This window comes from Anopheles gambiae, chromosome 2 (assembly GCF_943734735.2).
Source record: "Anopheles gambiae chromosome 2, idAnoGambNW_F1_1, whole genome shotgun sequence".
In the NCBI taxonomy this organism is placed as follows: Eukaryota; Metazoa; Arthropoda; class Insecta; order Diptera; family Culicidae; genus Anopheles; species Anopheles gambiae.
Genome location: NC_064601.1, coordinates 74,958,174 through 74,973,780, shown reverse-complemented (window position 1 = coordinate 74,973,780; position 15,607 = coordinate 74,958,174). Strand labels below are relative to the sequence as shown.

The window sequence follows — 15,607 nt, the reverse complement described above, 5'->3', positions numbered from 1 at the left end:
TATGTAAAATCAGCAACAGAACATAATGCACCTTTACAGCTGTTCACAGGTATAAATACAGCATCATCAGCAGCATCATCAATTCTGCGCATGACGCATTTCAAGAGTAAAAACTTGACATAGGATGTGATGGTAATGCAGGGAGAGAAACAAAAATCCTCACTTCTTGATGACATGAAGAGCAATGGAGCCTGGATGTAATGAAACTGCTCAATCGTAGTTATATTTTTATGTTTATGTTTATGTTGATGTAATGAATCAGTTGAGTGTAACTCAAAAATACCGTGTAAGGCGTTAGATAGGTTATAGTTAATTATTTTCACTTTCCTTTTTTTCCTCATTTTTCACATATTATGTTTTAACACATCTTAGAGATGCAGTAGTCTGCAGTAGAATTATAGTTATACGTTATAGCAAGTGGTTCTATGTAAAGTTTAATTTCTACAATCGTACCAGTATAGGTGCAATGTTGGTGCAAACATGAATTTTTGTCCATTAGCTCCATTAGATCGTCAAAAACATTGAGCCGTTTAAGATTTTGTTATGAAAATGTATGTGTGTTTGCCTTGTTTTCTTCATACCACCGAACAAAGCTGCTATGTTTCAACACTTTTCAGCCTGCACACAGATAACGCAATAACACACCCGTCGGAAAGCCGGTACAAGTGTGAAAGAATTTTCAAGATTATCACCATTTACGTACGGTGTTGTGCCGGCTCCATTGTCCCAAGTTATTTGAATGTAAGTTTTCCCTTTTGGTCGTGTCGCACCGCCATCATAACGGAAGGGCGACAGAGAGAACGCAAAGTGTGTAAAGCGTACGCTGGATTGTGTAAAAAATGCTCACAGGCGAGCAAATTCCTGTCCTGGAATATCGTTTCCGAGCGTGAGTTGCACAATGACAGTCCCCTACCGATTTTGGGATCGTGCTGCTTTTCGATCCAATGTCAGAGCATATTATTATTACTCCAACACATTTTCTTTTACTTTCTGCACTCCCTGCTGCTGCTGCTGCTGCTGCTGCTGCTGCTGCTGTAAAATCTGTGCTCCTTCTTTGCCGCATTCAATGTGCGGGACACTTGTCGTTGGTAGTTGAAGGGAAATAAGGGAAAATAAAATGCTTCCACTATGCTCTGCAGACCCGCATTTGTGTGGAGCGTCCTTACACAGGGACACGCATACCATCCAGCCAGCATCCAGCGATGTGGCGGAGGCCGCCCTTGTCAAAATTGGGGAAGGAGGACGACGAGATTGATGTTGATCGGTGATGCTTCCTGACAAGCGTGCTCTGCTCTTCCCGCATTCCCCTAAGAAGAACTACGGTACTTTTCTATCTCTCTCTTTCTCTCCTTCGCTTTGCACTCCCACAGAACAAGGGTGCAAATGTTTGATGTTTAAACTCGCTGGTCCCATCGCCTTCTGCGAGACTGCGTTTGTGCGTTGAAGAGCGAACGTGGCTAAAAGAAAAGAACTCATCTTGAGTTTTGGTTTTGATTGGGGTTTCTCCCTATTGCAAGTTGACATAAACTCTGCACGATTATAGTAATAAAACTGGTATCACGCCCTTGTAGCAGCAGGGAGAATCGATTAAACTGAGCAACACCAAAAATGGAATCACAACGAAAGTTTGCATAGTACTGTCAAAGAGTTATACCTCTTGTTGGACACAAACTGTTCCAAATGTTATTATATTAATTGGAAGGATTTTATGTGTAATAAAAACATGATTAAATCTGAACAAAGTAGCGCATCATGCAAATTGCCGAGTAAATACTAGATTTTTGTTTATTATGAATATATTATTTTACTGCATTACAGAGTTATTTCCAGTTTCAAAAAGTGACTCTGCTTGTGGTATCAAATAGTTATCTTATTCAAATTTAGAGTTTCTAATAAGTGTATAAAATTTCCATCCATCCCAATTAGTGACTTTATGGGGTGTGTAAAATATGGTTTATTGCTTCCTACATTACATCAAATACTTATCATTCCTGCAGCAAATCCTTTAAAAGCAAGTGCTCGTTGTCTCCTGCCTGATCTTTTTTTTTTACGCAGTGTAACATATTTACAAGTCTGAACAAGATGAAGTGCAACGGATGAAGATGGGAAAAGTCCCTCAGCATCCTGCTAATTTATCGCAGCACGCGATTGCGCATTAGTGACGAAATCTTTAATGAATGAGCCATAAATTAAGGATGACCCGTTTCCACCGCTCTGTCGTTAACCTGGACACCGTAAGAGGGACCTAGCTCCTTAACATTTGAGCTGTACGATACTTTTTTGCTTAATGGGGTCGGATTTGTTTCATCCCTGCCGCGCGCAGAAGGTACTTGGAAGCATTTTAAACTTACTTTTTTATTGGAACTTTAACTGCTCATTACGCCAACCCACCGCCGGCCCCGGTACGTACAAATAAAACGCGCCAAACAAAAGCAATGACACCCGGTCTCACCGATAGCAATAAACACCCGGCGCTGATTAAATGTAGCAGCTCTATTGCGAGCTGCCACAATCCGTCAACTTGAGCACAACGGTGTACAGCGTCAGATGTCGGATGTGTTTCGGTAGAACGGTTTTGTTCGCGAAGACACATTAAGTCAAAGACTGGGTGGCCATGCTCCGGAGGGCATCGTGATAACATTCCCTCACAAGACCAATACCCCAACCGTCGCCATTGCCAATGAACAGATGCTGTGCCCGACAAAAGCGGCCCCGGCACAAAAGTGCGCCTGCAGAAGGCGACAAAATTGAAATCGCGTTGATGTCCTTGCGCCAGTGCCACCTACACCGCGGTCGCCTTGCAATGGTTCCATTTTCGGTTCGGCGTTCTCGCACCCGCCACACCGTCACTAGCAAAACAAAAATAAATGAAAAAAACGACAAACGTCACACGAACAGAGTGATATACTTGTTCAGCTTCTTCCCGGGGAACGAGCCCCCATTCTCCCTGCCCCGCTTATCTGGCGAAGCATCCGTGTTTATCGCTACACAAGACAGAATGACTTTGCAAAGCTCAAGAATGGGACGAATCATAAATTAGCACGAGCGCTACAGGGGTGCCATGGAGTGTGCCAGACACAGGGTGCGCAGCGGTTGTAGGATTCACTTTTATTAGGTTTTATGCGACTTCTGGATCCACCCCGAACAACTCCCCCCGGACGTGGCTTCAGACATCGCCACCACCAGTGGTACGAGTACGGGTGTTAAGTATGTTTGGCCAGCAGAAGGATGGAACACATATTGCGAGGATTACTGCCAGGATAAAGGGACATATTAATCATCCGGATATCGATACTCGTTTGTTGCGAGATTTGCTCTGCTTCTCAACATTCACGTCCATCAAATGTTGATGTGCTGGCATTTTGACCCATTTGTTTACGGTTGTATTTTAGTCGCACTTTTATTGGCTTCGCGTGATCTGGATTTGTCAGATGGTGTCTGGTCTGGCTCTTGTACAGACGGGATGGTCGCATATATTTTCGCGATTTCTGCGAATACAACAGGTTTTGGAGCGAGGAAGTAGTCAAAGAGATCGATTACGTTTTAGCACACGTGGGAGAGTGCTTGGGAATTTGTTTTATTTTCATTTCATCGATTCAATATGTTGGAATGCAATTGATTTTAAAGCGTTTCTTATATTAAATTTCACACTTGTCAATCGAAGTGAGAATACTGTCCGTAATTAGTTGACCAATCTAGTTGGTTTAAGTAATCCAACTACTCATTGTTCAAAAAAATTAATTCCAGATGTCCGATAGGGTATTTCGATGGAATTAAATTATATACATTAAATACAAAAAATCAGCATCTCACTAACTATTTTTGTAGCTCTAATCCTCGTACGATTGTTTACACCTGTTTATAAGGACTTACAGATGGGAAGAAAACATAAGATTCTATTGATCATCTCTGCCCCATTACTCCTACAGATTTGCAGATTTTTGGCTCTAATAACAATGATTATTAAAAGCTTCGTTTGTAAAATAATAGAAACATACAATGTAATTAACATAATAACTTTTTGATAATTACTGTTATAACTAAAGGTAGGTTCAATTTCATTTTCCAATATGTGTTTTGTGAGAGTATGTAATGAGTAGAACCGATAAACTCATTGCTTTTGGCATACTCCAGCTTTTACCCGGCTCGGAACTAGATAATTATTAGCACTAGATATGCAGTCGCAGATCATGAGCAAAGCAGGTCCTAAGCGGTAAGTTGATAAGTTGACAGGGACTTTTGACGTAGCACATATTTTTAACAAAATAAATAAATGTGCGATTCATTTTCACCTATTTTTACGTCATCCCTACGAAAGTGTGAATTTGTTAGTAAGACTGTTAGTGTTATCACCATCAATACAGCTACAGACTGGGCCAATTTATTCTCGCTACGTTACCAACAAATTCAGAACAGACGTTCACCATTCGTACTATCTAACCGCATGGTCAAACGCATTGTTAATAATTAGGTAAAAATAAAAAATAAAGTGTGATAAAGGACAGTCGGTTGGGTAAGCCCGCTATATATATATATATTTTTTATGAGAAATGTAGTGTCAGGCTGAAGCACCATATTTTTGCGAGTATTTAAAAGTTTAAAAAAAAGTGTTTGTTACTTTTAGTTATACTAATTCTGCAAAAAATCCTACGCTATTTCCTATACTATTTCCTACGCTGCATATGTACTGCTGGGTATTATTTGGTGACCAGCAGAATCAGTTACTTGGTCGGACCTGAATATTTTACCCACACCTGTACAGAATTTGGAACAGGTCAAGGTATAGCTCCAGAAAGTGAATAACATCGGGAGCTATTTCAGGACCGGTATGAGCTCATTATCACTTTCAAGACCGGTATGGGGTCAGTATCGGTTCCAGGACTAGTATGAGTTTAGGAACAGTTCCAGGACTGTTACAGGTTAATGAGCGATTTAAGGGTAGTTATAAACTCAGTATCAACTCTTGGGCCGGTATGGGTTTAGTATCTCTTTAAGGATTTTAATGGGTTCGGCTTTGTTTAAGTTCTCTTAAGTGGTTGTTATATGTTACCGAGTTTAATTGGGTTTGGAAGCCAACAATTTCAGAGTACACTTCTGAATACAGAGGACCCTTGGCATAACCTGGCATAATAAGTTTGATTTCCAAAATCATTGTAATTGATTTAATCAACAGTTTATACAATAGCTCAATTTAGAGCGCACTGCTTTTAGACGAATTATCAATTGTGTCATCCTCGTCATTATATTCTACAAACATTGCATTGCATTGCAATTGAAAAGTTTCCACCAGTTGTAAAAACAAACTCCTACATCTGACTTTGGCCAATTTCTTACCCAAAAAACCTGCTCTCCACTTCTTACCTGCTAAAATACGGTTGAATACCGTCTAGTATTGTACAGCGTATGAAGCTGTTTGAAAGACAAGATGTTCGTTTAGTTCGGGACCTCATTTGAGCTCGGGGCCCCTTAGTTTGCTCTATTGATGATGTGGAGAAATGAATGGCCTGTGATGAAATGAATGAAATTGCTTACTCAATGGTTATCGAGTGTTCAGAAACTCAGACATAAAATAAATATCATTTTTTAAATATCATATTGCATACCTTCAGGCGGTGAGAAGAAACGTACTAGAGCAGCGGTCGGCAAACTTTTGAAGTAAAGGGCCAGATTTAGCGAATGATAGAAAGCCGTGGGCCAGAAAAATGAAGTTTTTGTGCACTTAAATTATTAGATTTAACAATTTAAGAAACAAAATAATTGGTTAATGATGTTAAGCAATGTGATTGGTGAAATTGTTGTTTTCTGTAATTATATCATCTGACATCTAGCATCCTCCAAGACGCAAAAAAATATTGAAGATATTATGGGTATGATACAAAAGCTTTATAGGCTGAATTTATCAAGACAAACGTGCATTTAGTAACTATTGAAATGCTTTACGAACAAGTAATGTCATGGCAGAGAAATTGTTAACTGAATCCTTACGAAAAAGCACTTTGAAAATCGTTGTACTCGTAAATAGCAACCGTGTGGGATCGTCGTACTCGTAAAAACAACAGAGTTTAAAATCGTCGAATTGGTTTTCAAATGCGATCGAAAATAGTTCTGAAATAGCTAAAACTGAAACCAACAAATTTTTGTGAAATTAAGAAGAACTAATGCATGGAGCTATTTCACTATGTTTAAAACTTTGTATTGCAAAGTCGCAAAGCCACATTCAAAACATTAAATAAATTTACTGCTACCAGACATTAGTGTATCTTCTCTATACAACATTTCGTAGGAACAATGTTTATATTACATAAGTGGATATTGACCACGATTCCGAAATACTGATCGGTCTGTCATTCCATTTTACTTTAATTAAAATTGAAAGAGTACGATAGTACAAAATATCATACTAATAGATCTTTAGTAGTTCTTTACGAATAGTTTATTCCCATCTTTCAAAATCACTGAAATTCGTTCGCGGGCCGGATTGAATGTTGCATTTGGACCGCGGGCCGAACTTTGCCGACCGCTGTACTAGAGGAAATATTCAGCAAAGCAAGCTCCAATGTGCACATTTCAGTTAAATAACTTGCCTGAAACAGATTTACTACATTCTTCTATCCTTCTACATCATTTTAAAAGTTCGTGTAGAGCAAAAACTTCCATATCCATCTCACCAATACGACAACAGAAACAATTTGTTTAATTTAAAACAAATAGTGCCTATTACTACTACTATTTACCAGCTATCTAATTTTCCTTTTTCAACCACCTCCCCATCCCTAACCTTGTTTTACAATAAAATAACACTACCTGTGCATATTTGCATGCAAAGGCTTCCTTTATCTTTATTGGAAATCGGCACTAACTGCTGAGCAAACAGTTTTTTTGCCGCTCTTTCTTCCGTTTATTTCTCACGAGCAAACGTGCCAGACAAACGCAAATTCAATTTCCGTCATACCACAGATTTATTTGCTGAAACAACATTGGCGGAAAAAATTAAGCGCAAAGTATTTACTCAAAATATCATTCGCCTCCCACACGATCCGCTGAAATCGGTTGTCGTTTTTCTATGCCGGAATTTCCCCGTTGTACTGCCCAATCGTTTCCACGTTCAATTGTTTAATCGACGAAAAACCGAAGAAAAGGAACAGCGCGCCGGTCGGTAGTACCGACATGCTCGACGAGGTGGAAAGCTTTTCTATCTCGTGAGTAGCACTCGTTTTGGGGGACCGTTCGATTTCCCTAGGCACTGATACCGGGATACCGGCACGAATTCATCGGACAGAGTATGGAACAAGACCTCGAAGGTGTACAAAAAAGCGATTGTGTTAACCGTCCACCACGTTTTCCGGTGTTTTTTCCTCCTTTTTTGCTGCCTGCTCAAACAACTGAAGATGTGAAGATATATTGAGCAAGGAAAGTGAAGGGATCAAAATATAAGCTTATGCAGCAATTTTTCCGATATTTCGCGGATGGCACGTTCGTCATGATAAAAGCGGTCCTTCTATTGTGCTGTTTCTTCTGCGTCTCGCGCAATGTGATCCCCATGGCCGGACGGCAACTATAATAGGAACCTGAGCACATTGGAACAAAGGTGAAATAATCGTGCAGGACAGATATCCTTATTGAACTATTCTGTCGTTTGGCATTGGTTCAATAGTCCACCTAAACCGCGCCGAACGCACGGGTTGCAGAGAAAGCAATTTCGTCGTCATACTCGTTGGGTAAACTTACCCGCTTTATAGCGCCAAAACCAAAAAAGGGGATTTTTGCTATTGTGGTTGGTTAAGTTTACTTCACTCATTGCTGTCTACGAATTACCAGCCGTAGAAAATCATCATCTAGATTACATTTCACGCTGATACGGTTCTGATTGTTAAACAATTGATAGCGTCCATCGGCTTCCTCCGAAATGCTTTCGCTATTCGGGTTTGAATTGATAGACGAGCTTGAAACTTCAATTCATTAGATGAACTGGACCGCAACGAGAGCGACCACGTGGTGCAAAAATAATCATTACACCGTTGTGATTGAGCATGCCCATTAAACATGGTTTAAGTACCGAACAAAAGCGTCGTGAAGAACCAAACGGCACATTCAATCGACAATGCATAAGCAGTCGTCAAGATTTCGTTTGAGGAACACAAATCCAGCATTTTCTTTTTGGCACAAGTGGCCCGAAAAGAATTTATGAAGTAAAATCAGTCTAGGTTGTTTATTGGAAATTATTATTATAATTGGTCAAATGTATTGCAATACAATAAGTACTTGTAACGATGTCTCAAAAAATCAAATAAGAACAGCACAAATATTTTCTTGAAAAATAAATATGCTACAAAGTTTTCTTACTTGCTGTGCCAATTCCATTTCTATTTTCAAGCCAGCTCCACATGTTCTACCTTGAGTGGCTTCTCTTTAGTATTTGGACGGTTTTGGACGTTTTTAACAGATTTTAAAAAGAACTATTCATTTTCATCCTATCATTCTCGTTACTTAAGCCAAATTCTTGGTACAGTTAATATAAATTCTCCCTCCAGCATATAATACAAGCCGGCTCGAACCTTTCAACGAGCAAGCGAAAACGCATCCATCAAGCACACGCCATTGGGCTGTAGTGGTGCAAGGTGGCAATGCGCATACACACTGCACATACACACGCACACATAGAACGCCCAGACGTATTCCGATTGCCTGCCGGCGCTAGTGTGCGTGATATCGTGCCTGTCACAGTGATTCGCGTTGTCCCGTTTGCCGTACGTAGTTGCGAGTGTGTTTTCCCTCAGAACCGCTCGCTAGTTTTGTATTATCTTTGTTTTGAGCTACACACGCTTCCCCACACTTCTCTCATTAATCCCGAAAATAGTAGTTTTTTCAACACCATTCACAACGCGGCACACTGGCAAATTAAGGCCGACCCACCATCCTTCAGCGCTTTCCGGTGAGCAGATCGGTGCATTTTTCGGCATTTTTTCAAGTTTTCGGTGTCTCGCTACCTGCGGCGCGCGTGGTGTGTCGACGGTCTGTGTGGTGGTCGATTTTCTCTGATTCGTTTCGATTTTTCGCCACCGTACACGGTTGCTTCTGCTGTACCCGCGACACAGACGGCTTCTACCGGGTCGGCTGGTGGCATCCGGCTAGAAAAGTGATTTGTAATCGGGTGCTGCTGGACCTACGAAACGCAATCATATTAATATCGAAGAAAGTGTGACACATTCGGGGGGTGCAAGTGTTTTTGGACTGAACATTCGATCGCTTGTTTCGTGACCGCGGGAGGAAAGTGCGTGTATGTGTGTGTATATTGATCTGGAAGTTTTTCCCATGCCTGCTACGCCGTGGTTCGATGCTGCGTCGCGAACATATCAAGGCGGATTTTATCCCGTCAAGCCTGCGGTGGTGCGTCCGGTCGTGAAGAAAGCAGGCCACGAGAGGGAGACAGCGGTACTGAAAGATTATCTTTGGAACTGCCTGTGTGACAGAAAACCGGTGCGTGCGCTTAGCCTGCAGCTCAATTGACCCCCCCTGAAGATGTTGGTGGAAAATGGCTAACAAGCCAGCAGAAAGAAAAGTGCAAAGTTGCCACCCCAGAACTCATTACGACCAAAGGCAGATTCATTGCGCTTCTAAAATTCGGCACATGCACCACCACCAAACCCCGTGCGGCCATTTCTTGGGTGAAATATTTCGTGCGCGCTTGTGTGTGGTGGAAACCGCAAAAAGAATCGTTCTCGCTCACTCTCGCGCACGCGGCCCAAGCGTGGATTTCGTTCTCTTGCTCACTTTCACATTCCCGCAAACGCGCGCACACACACACACACACACAGGCATGGCAGTCAGCGTTGACTTTGCATGAAGTAGTACTGGCCCCCGGGTTCTCGAGACGCAAAGAATCGCGTTTCGGCTTCTTTCCTACTACGTGTTTTCGTGCTGCGGGATTGTGCTGTGTTCGATTCCCTTTCGCGTCAGTAAAAAAACGCTGAATCGTTGAATGATGAACTGTACGACGGGTGGAGTGGGGATAGTCAGGGTGGAGCGAGGGGACACTGGTGACTGACGGTGACGGTCGTAGCAGTGCGCTCTGGTGATGTAGTTTACGGGGTGATAAATGTTTTGTTTCCATTGCGGCCGCGTTCCTTCGCTCTATGGTGTTGCCCGCAAAGCAAAGCGTTTGACGTTTCCATGGTGTGTTTGCAAGTGTATGCGCTCGCGCGTGCTTGTGTACGTGTGTGTGTGTGTGCGGTACGCACGCGGATAGTGCGATCGATTGGATTTTCCACCCTCTTTCGCCGGTGTGGTGTGTATACGGTTGCAAGAACAAAAAAAAAAATAGGAGGAAAAACTCCCATCTCCACGTAGCAGCAGTGTCCTTCCCTGTGCATTGGAAAGGACGCGGCCTCTCGCGCACCGCATTCGTTTCTTCTGGTAAGTGCATCATCTCCCATCGCTTCATTCTTTCATTTCCTGGCATGTCATTTTCTTCTTGTCTCGATAAACAGACGCAAAAGTTCCCGCGTAGCAACACAATCACCGCTCGCGTGCTGCTGGGCGTCCATTCATTCTAGGGAGCGTGATTTTGCACACCAGCCACATCAGAGGCTTCGGTGGCTAAAAGTGAGCACTTTCGATAGTGAAAAAGAAGCAAAACAACACATCGGGCTGTTCGGGGAGGGAAAGCAGAGAAAACGGGATGGGGAAATCAATCACAGAGAGCCACAACACACGGCGGTACGCTTACAATCACCCCTTTTCGTGTCAATCTCCTCCGCCCCAAGCGGATGTGACGTGTGCTGGTACTCTGGTGCTGCTGCTGCTGCGATTCAAACAGAGCAGAGCAGCGACCGTATGTGTTTGTATGCACAGCAGCGCGCACTACACAGCGGCCGCTCTACACACACAAACATATTCGGAACGAAATCAGTTCTTGCGGTCCTTTTGCTCCGTTCATTCGCAGTTTCCTTCTTTCTTCGCGTCAGTACAGGCATCTTACGTATTCGATGCTTCAATGAAAGGGGTACCTCACCCTTGAGAAGAGGGCACACGGCGGCGACGACGACGACGGTGATGATGATGATGATGATGCACGACGACGTAAGAATCGCTCGAACCGGCAGCATCATCCGTCCCCCCGAAAAAAGAGCGTACACACTAGTGTGACAGTTTGCTTCAGCATCGCGCGCACTCTCTCGCCCGGTGCGATGGTTTCTGCTGCCGCAATTGGGATGGTTTAACTGCTCCCGATTTTACTACCCCGGCACTACCATCCCAAACCGGGGTTGGCACTACCGAACAGAGCACCGCTCACTGTAAAATGTCGCCTCACGGCGGCTGCGGGCTGATACTGACCGGAAGGAATGTGACCGGTTTGGGAAAGTCGCGCTCTCCCAGCGTGTCCACAACGCCCTGGTGCACGTCGGTTTGGTTCGTTCTTTTGTGTCTTTCCTTCACTGCACTATAATGTGTATTACACTTTATCTCGCGTGTGCGCGCGCTCGCTGCGGTCACATTGGGCAGTCCGATGCTTTCCCTTCGCACACGGTGCCAAAAGCATGCCCATGTGCATGCATAACATGGCAGCACGGGGAGAAGGGATGGGTTTCTGTGCTATGTTATCGTCCAACCGTTATCGAGCCTAGTGCACTAAACCCCTCATCGTGCGGTGTTTGTTGGCCGTTGCTTCCAAATTGCTGCAAACATTTAAATATTCTTCTTCTTGTGGGGCGGAAATTGGCCGATAATGCGACACACGTGTACGGTGGACTTCTGGCAGGTGAAGGGAAATCAATCGTGCAATGCATCTGGTCTTTATTTAGAAACGGCTGAAGCCCATTCTAGCCACCGAATCTTCAAACAAAGTGTATTTTTGAGGTCCTTGCGTGCACATTTTGGCAAAGCTTCACGAATTAGGGTGTGCACTGGTGTACGACTCCGAGCGCAAAAGTGTGCCATGGAGACATTTATAGTTGATAATTTTCTCCATTTCCCCCCTCTGGCCGGTAGGGCAAAAATAATATCGGGGAGCAATCGATACACACACACACACACGCGGCAAGGTACGGAGTCGGAAACAGGTTGCAACCAGGCACAAACGATGGCGCGACAGACACATTTCTTTGTGACAACACAAAACGCGTTTGCTTGTTGTGTGGTGGTGGAAAACACCATTCAGTGTGTGTATTGATTTTAGAAGCCTCATTCGGAAGCCTTCAGCGGTGCTATGTATTGCGCTCCCTTCGCACCAATGTGGAGCGGAGGAAGAGGCGCCCGTATCCGCCCCTTGTAGGGCTTCCCTTAGCGCGACAAACGGTGAGGCTTCCTTGCGGCGGATGAGCGAGGAGAGGAGGGTTGCTTTTCTCCAGCCATACCATATCCGGCTCATAATGCCATAAGCTGCTGTGCAGAGATGCACCTCTACATGATGATGATGGTGACGGGTGGGGAGCCTCCGTCCAGTATGGTATGAGAGGGAGAGGGAGAGAGAGCGGCTTGGTCATCGATCGGAAAAACGGGACGACGTGTCTGTGTGACCAAATCCAGAAGCCTGTAACGGGCGAAACCAGCTAACCGGACACCGACCGGGAGGAGGAGGTAGTACGGCACAGCAGCAGAGATATTTATGTCGGTGTGTGGTGTTGTTGCAGTACTGCGAACGTAAGGCGATAAGAGGATTTATTCCCAACGCTTTTTTTTTGTTTTGTTTTTGTTACTTGCAACAGTCGGTGGGCCACTGGTCGACTCGTATCTTCAGTTGCCTTCATTTGCTGCTGCTGGTTCTGCTACTGATGGTGGTGGTGGTGGTGCTGTGTACTGGCCATTGTCATCACAATCTTGGACCGGGCAGCGTGTGATGGATGCCGTTGTCTCGCGTTGAGGCTTGATCCACTTTTACGAAAGAAATCTTTCGCGTCCGATATCAGCAGAAGACACACCACCAAACCGAGCCTACCTCCCCTGGGGGTCGGTTTTCTTCATTACAATCGTCACATTTCTTCTGCGCCGACTGTAGGGCAGAATGGTGGAGTGCAGCGATGCACATGTGCATGTGTGCTTGCTTTTATGCATTGCCTTTGTTTCTTCCGTCGATTGGGACTGCCTTTTCTTACAAGCAATTTAAAAAACAGCTACTAAAAGAACAACTAAGCGATACGCCACTTGGGATCGGGAGAGAAGTCTCGTGCTTATCGCGCCACGCATGACGGATGTCCACTTTTCCGATTTGACCGCAGCGAGTTGTGTATAAGCCTCTGTGGCTGTGGTGGGGAGTAATTGATTAAAAAATGAACAATTCTTTTTATTTATGAGTATATCGCTTTTTAATGTATTAAATTCATTCAACAAGGAAAATCAAAAGTATAGCAGTATACAATGCTGACCGTTTACTTGTATGTGCAATTTGAATATTTTGACACTCCTTTTTTTTGGTCCTTTTTTACACGGTCGTAGATAAGGTTAGCGACCTGCCGCCCTGTTTACAAAAGCCATTATCATGTCCACCACCAGTTGCTGCTGCCGTCTGCTTGTTATCAACAAAATGTGATCGATAAGTTCCCGAACATGTAAAACCAAACCGATGACATATGTTCTCCCTAACTGCGTCAACTGCGTAGGAAGTAGTGTGTATCGTGACGGACGGGGTGATGTTGCTGCCGGTTTACTCCCAGCTGTTTACAGCAATAGGAACGTTGTTATCTATTTTTTCCCCTGGTGTTGTAAAATACTATGCAACAACAGTATGTTGGCGTTACTTTCATACTATTACTGACCTCATCCATTTCGATTTGGTTGAGTTTTTAGTTATTTATATTATATATGAAATAACAATGAAGATGTTATTTTTTCTGTATTTTTCGAATGTGGCCAAAATACAGTAGGTTTTGACAGCTGCGATCAAAGTTTAGTTAGCCACGACGGTAGGGTGCCATTGCTGATTAATTTGCAGGTAATTTCACCCCACACAACTCACCACATAAATAAAAATTGGGAGATTCATTGATCCTTTTTTTCCTCGAAAATAGCCAATTTACCATTCTGTTTGTCATTTTTTAAAGTTTAAGTTATTATTAACTGGGATACATGTCAGGTAGAGAGTATTAAAATAGAATTAACTAAATTAAATTATTCATTTTAGAAAAGGTTTTCGATAACTTCAAGTTCTTCCACCACGCGTTTCACACTTTTGACTGAAATTTCTATGTATTTAAAATGAAATGAAATGAAATGAAATATTTAAAATTATCTAAATTACTCTTATTTTTTCGTAAATAGAAGTGTTCAACAAAGCATTAAGTTTTGCCGAGCCTTTTTCGTTATTTTTTGCTGTATCGAATTCTTCGCCCGCTGCAAGAGTTCGATGGAGATCGAGATTGCAATAAAGCTTCTTCTCGTTGTTTCCCCACTACCGCCAAGAGGGGTGGATCCATCCAATGATGTTGCATTTGTGTTTTGTTTTGCTTTCTACTTCCTTTTACGACGATCATCGTTGTTTTGGAGGGAGTAATCATCATTTTGAGCCCTTCTCTCTGCTGCCACCAATCATTAATATTTAGATGGATGCAGTTTTTATCCTGTAATGGTTAGGTTTACATACATCTTGAATTGATACTTTTATCAAAATAACCTGGCAGTAAAATGGTTGCTGTATACAACTAAATCGTGTAATTTATTGTCTTTTGTTGGTAAAGTGAAAAATTAAAGAAGAGGTAAAGAGACGCAATTTATTGAAAAGAGCCTGCTTAAGAACCTATATCAATAGCCCAACCCCCATTTTTTGTGCTTTTGCGTCGGTAGCTTCGGCAATGTATGATCATTTGTCGCAATCATGTTCTTTTCGTCTCTCACGCCAAATATGTTCCCTTGTGCCTGCCTTTTTTTGCATTGTTTTTGTTCCCGTTGCCTTCTCTCGAATAACTTATTTCGCGTGTTTGCTTTTGCGGTCGTGATGCTGTGTATCGCCTCTCCTCGACTGTACCACCCATCATGGATGGGATATTCGATTCTCCCGGTTTTGTTTTTTGCGCGATTCTTTGGTTCGGTTTAGTTCATGTAACGGTATTAACTTGATACCGGCTCAGCCACAAAAGCCGCTACACTTGCTGCGTTTCCGTTTCTCCGTGTGATCTGTGCGTGTATTAGTGTTGTTGTGAGTATGTGTGCGTTTTTTTTTTGCTGTAGCATAAAACGCACATTCCACCGTAATACCATGTGTGTTTGCTATGGGTCCAGGCGATCGACCAGCCAGCAGCAATGCCAAACGCAAAACGGTTGGTTGGTTCTCTGCTCTATCTCACATAACTTAACAGATCCCTACCTATGCTGTCCGCTGCACTGCCCAGGTTTGCAGTGGGATAAAAAAGAAGCTTCAAATTGTGGCCCAGGACAGGCTGCGCTTGCACACCGCCACTATTCCCACCAGCCCATTCTCCCCAAACGCGTTTTATTGCTCCATAGCTATGGAAGGCACTTGGCGACATATGTGCGTTTCGTTGTCTGATGAACGCGAACGCGAAATAGCAGCAAGTAGCAGCAGCGGCAGCAGCAAGCAGTATTGGATTTAGAAACAAGTAGAGAAAAGCAGGCAAAATTCTATTCGAACAACAAGCTGTGTGATGCTCATAGCGAA

At 43.2% G+C, this 15,607-nt stretch overlaps 1 protein-coding gene and 1 long non-coding RNA gene across 43 annotated transcripts in view; one reads left to right on the top strand and one right to left on the bottom strand.

Moving 5' to 3' along the window:
- The window catches only part of LOC1275753 (poly(rC)-binding protein 3), a 127,238-nt gene that overhangs the window by 48,075 nt on the left and 63,556 nt on the right, over window positions 1-15,607 (top strand). For 9 of the 42 annotated variants that reach the window (XR_009765372.1, XM_061648869.1, XM_061648880.1 and 6 more), the window contains exon 1: window positions 8,714-8,932. The exons of 1 other annotated variant lie outside the window; for it this stretch is intronic. The gene's annotated coding sequence lies outside the window, so the exon portion shown is untranslated. Of the gene's footprint in view, window positions 1-8,644; window positions 8,933-9,126; window positions 10,414-15,607 lie in introns of those variants that run through there. 32 more of the 42 variants (XM_061648876.1, XM_061648891.1, XM_061648871.1 and 29 more) reach the window with 16 other exon arrangements.
- On the bottom strand, window positions 8,335-12,256 carry LOC133391943 (uncharacterized). The gene is made up of 2 exons (XR_009765373.1): window positions 11,012-12,256; window positions 8,335-9,163 (listed from the first exon to the last, which is right to left on the bottom strand). It is a non-coding gene; the product is annotated as an uncharacterized LOC133391943 (long non-coding RNA).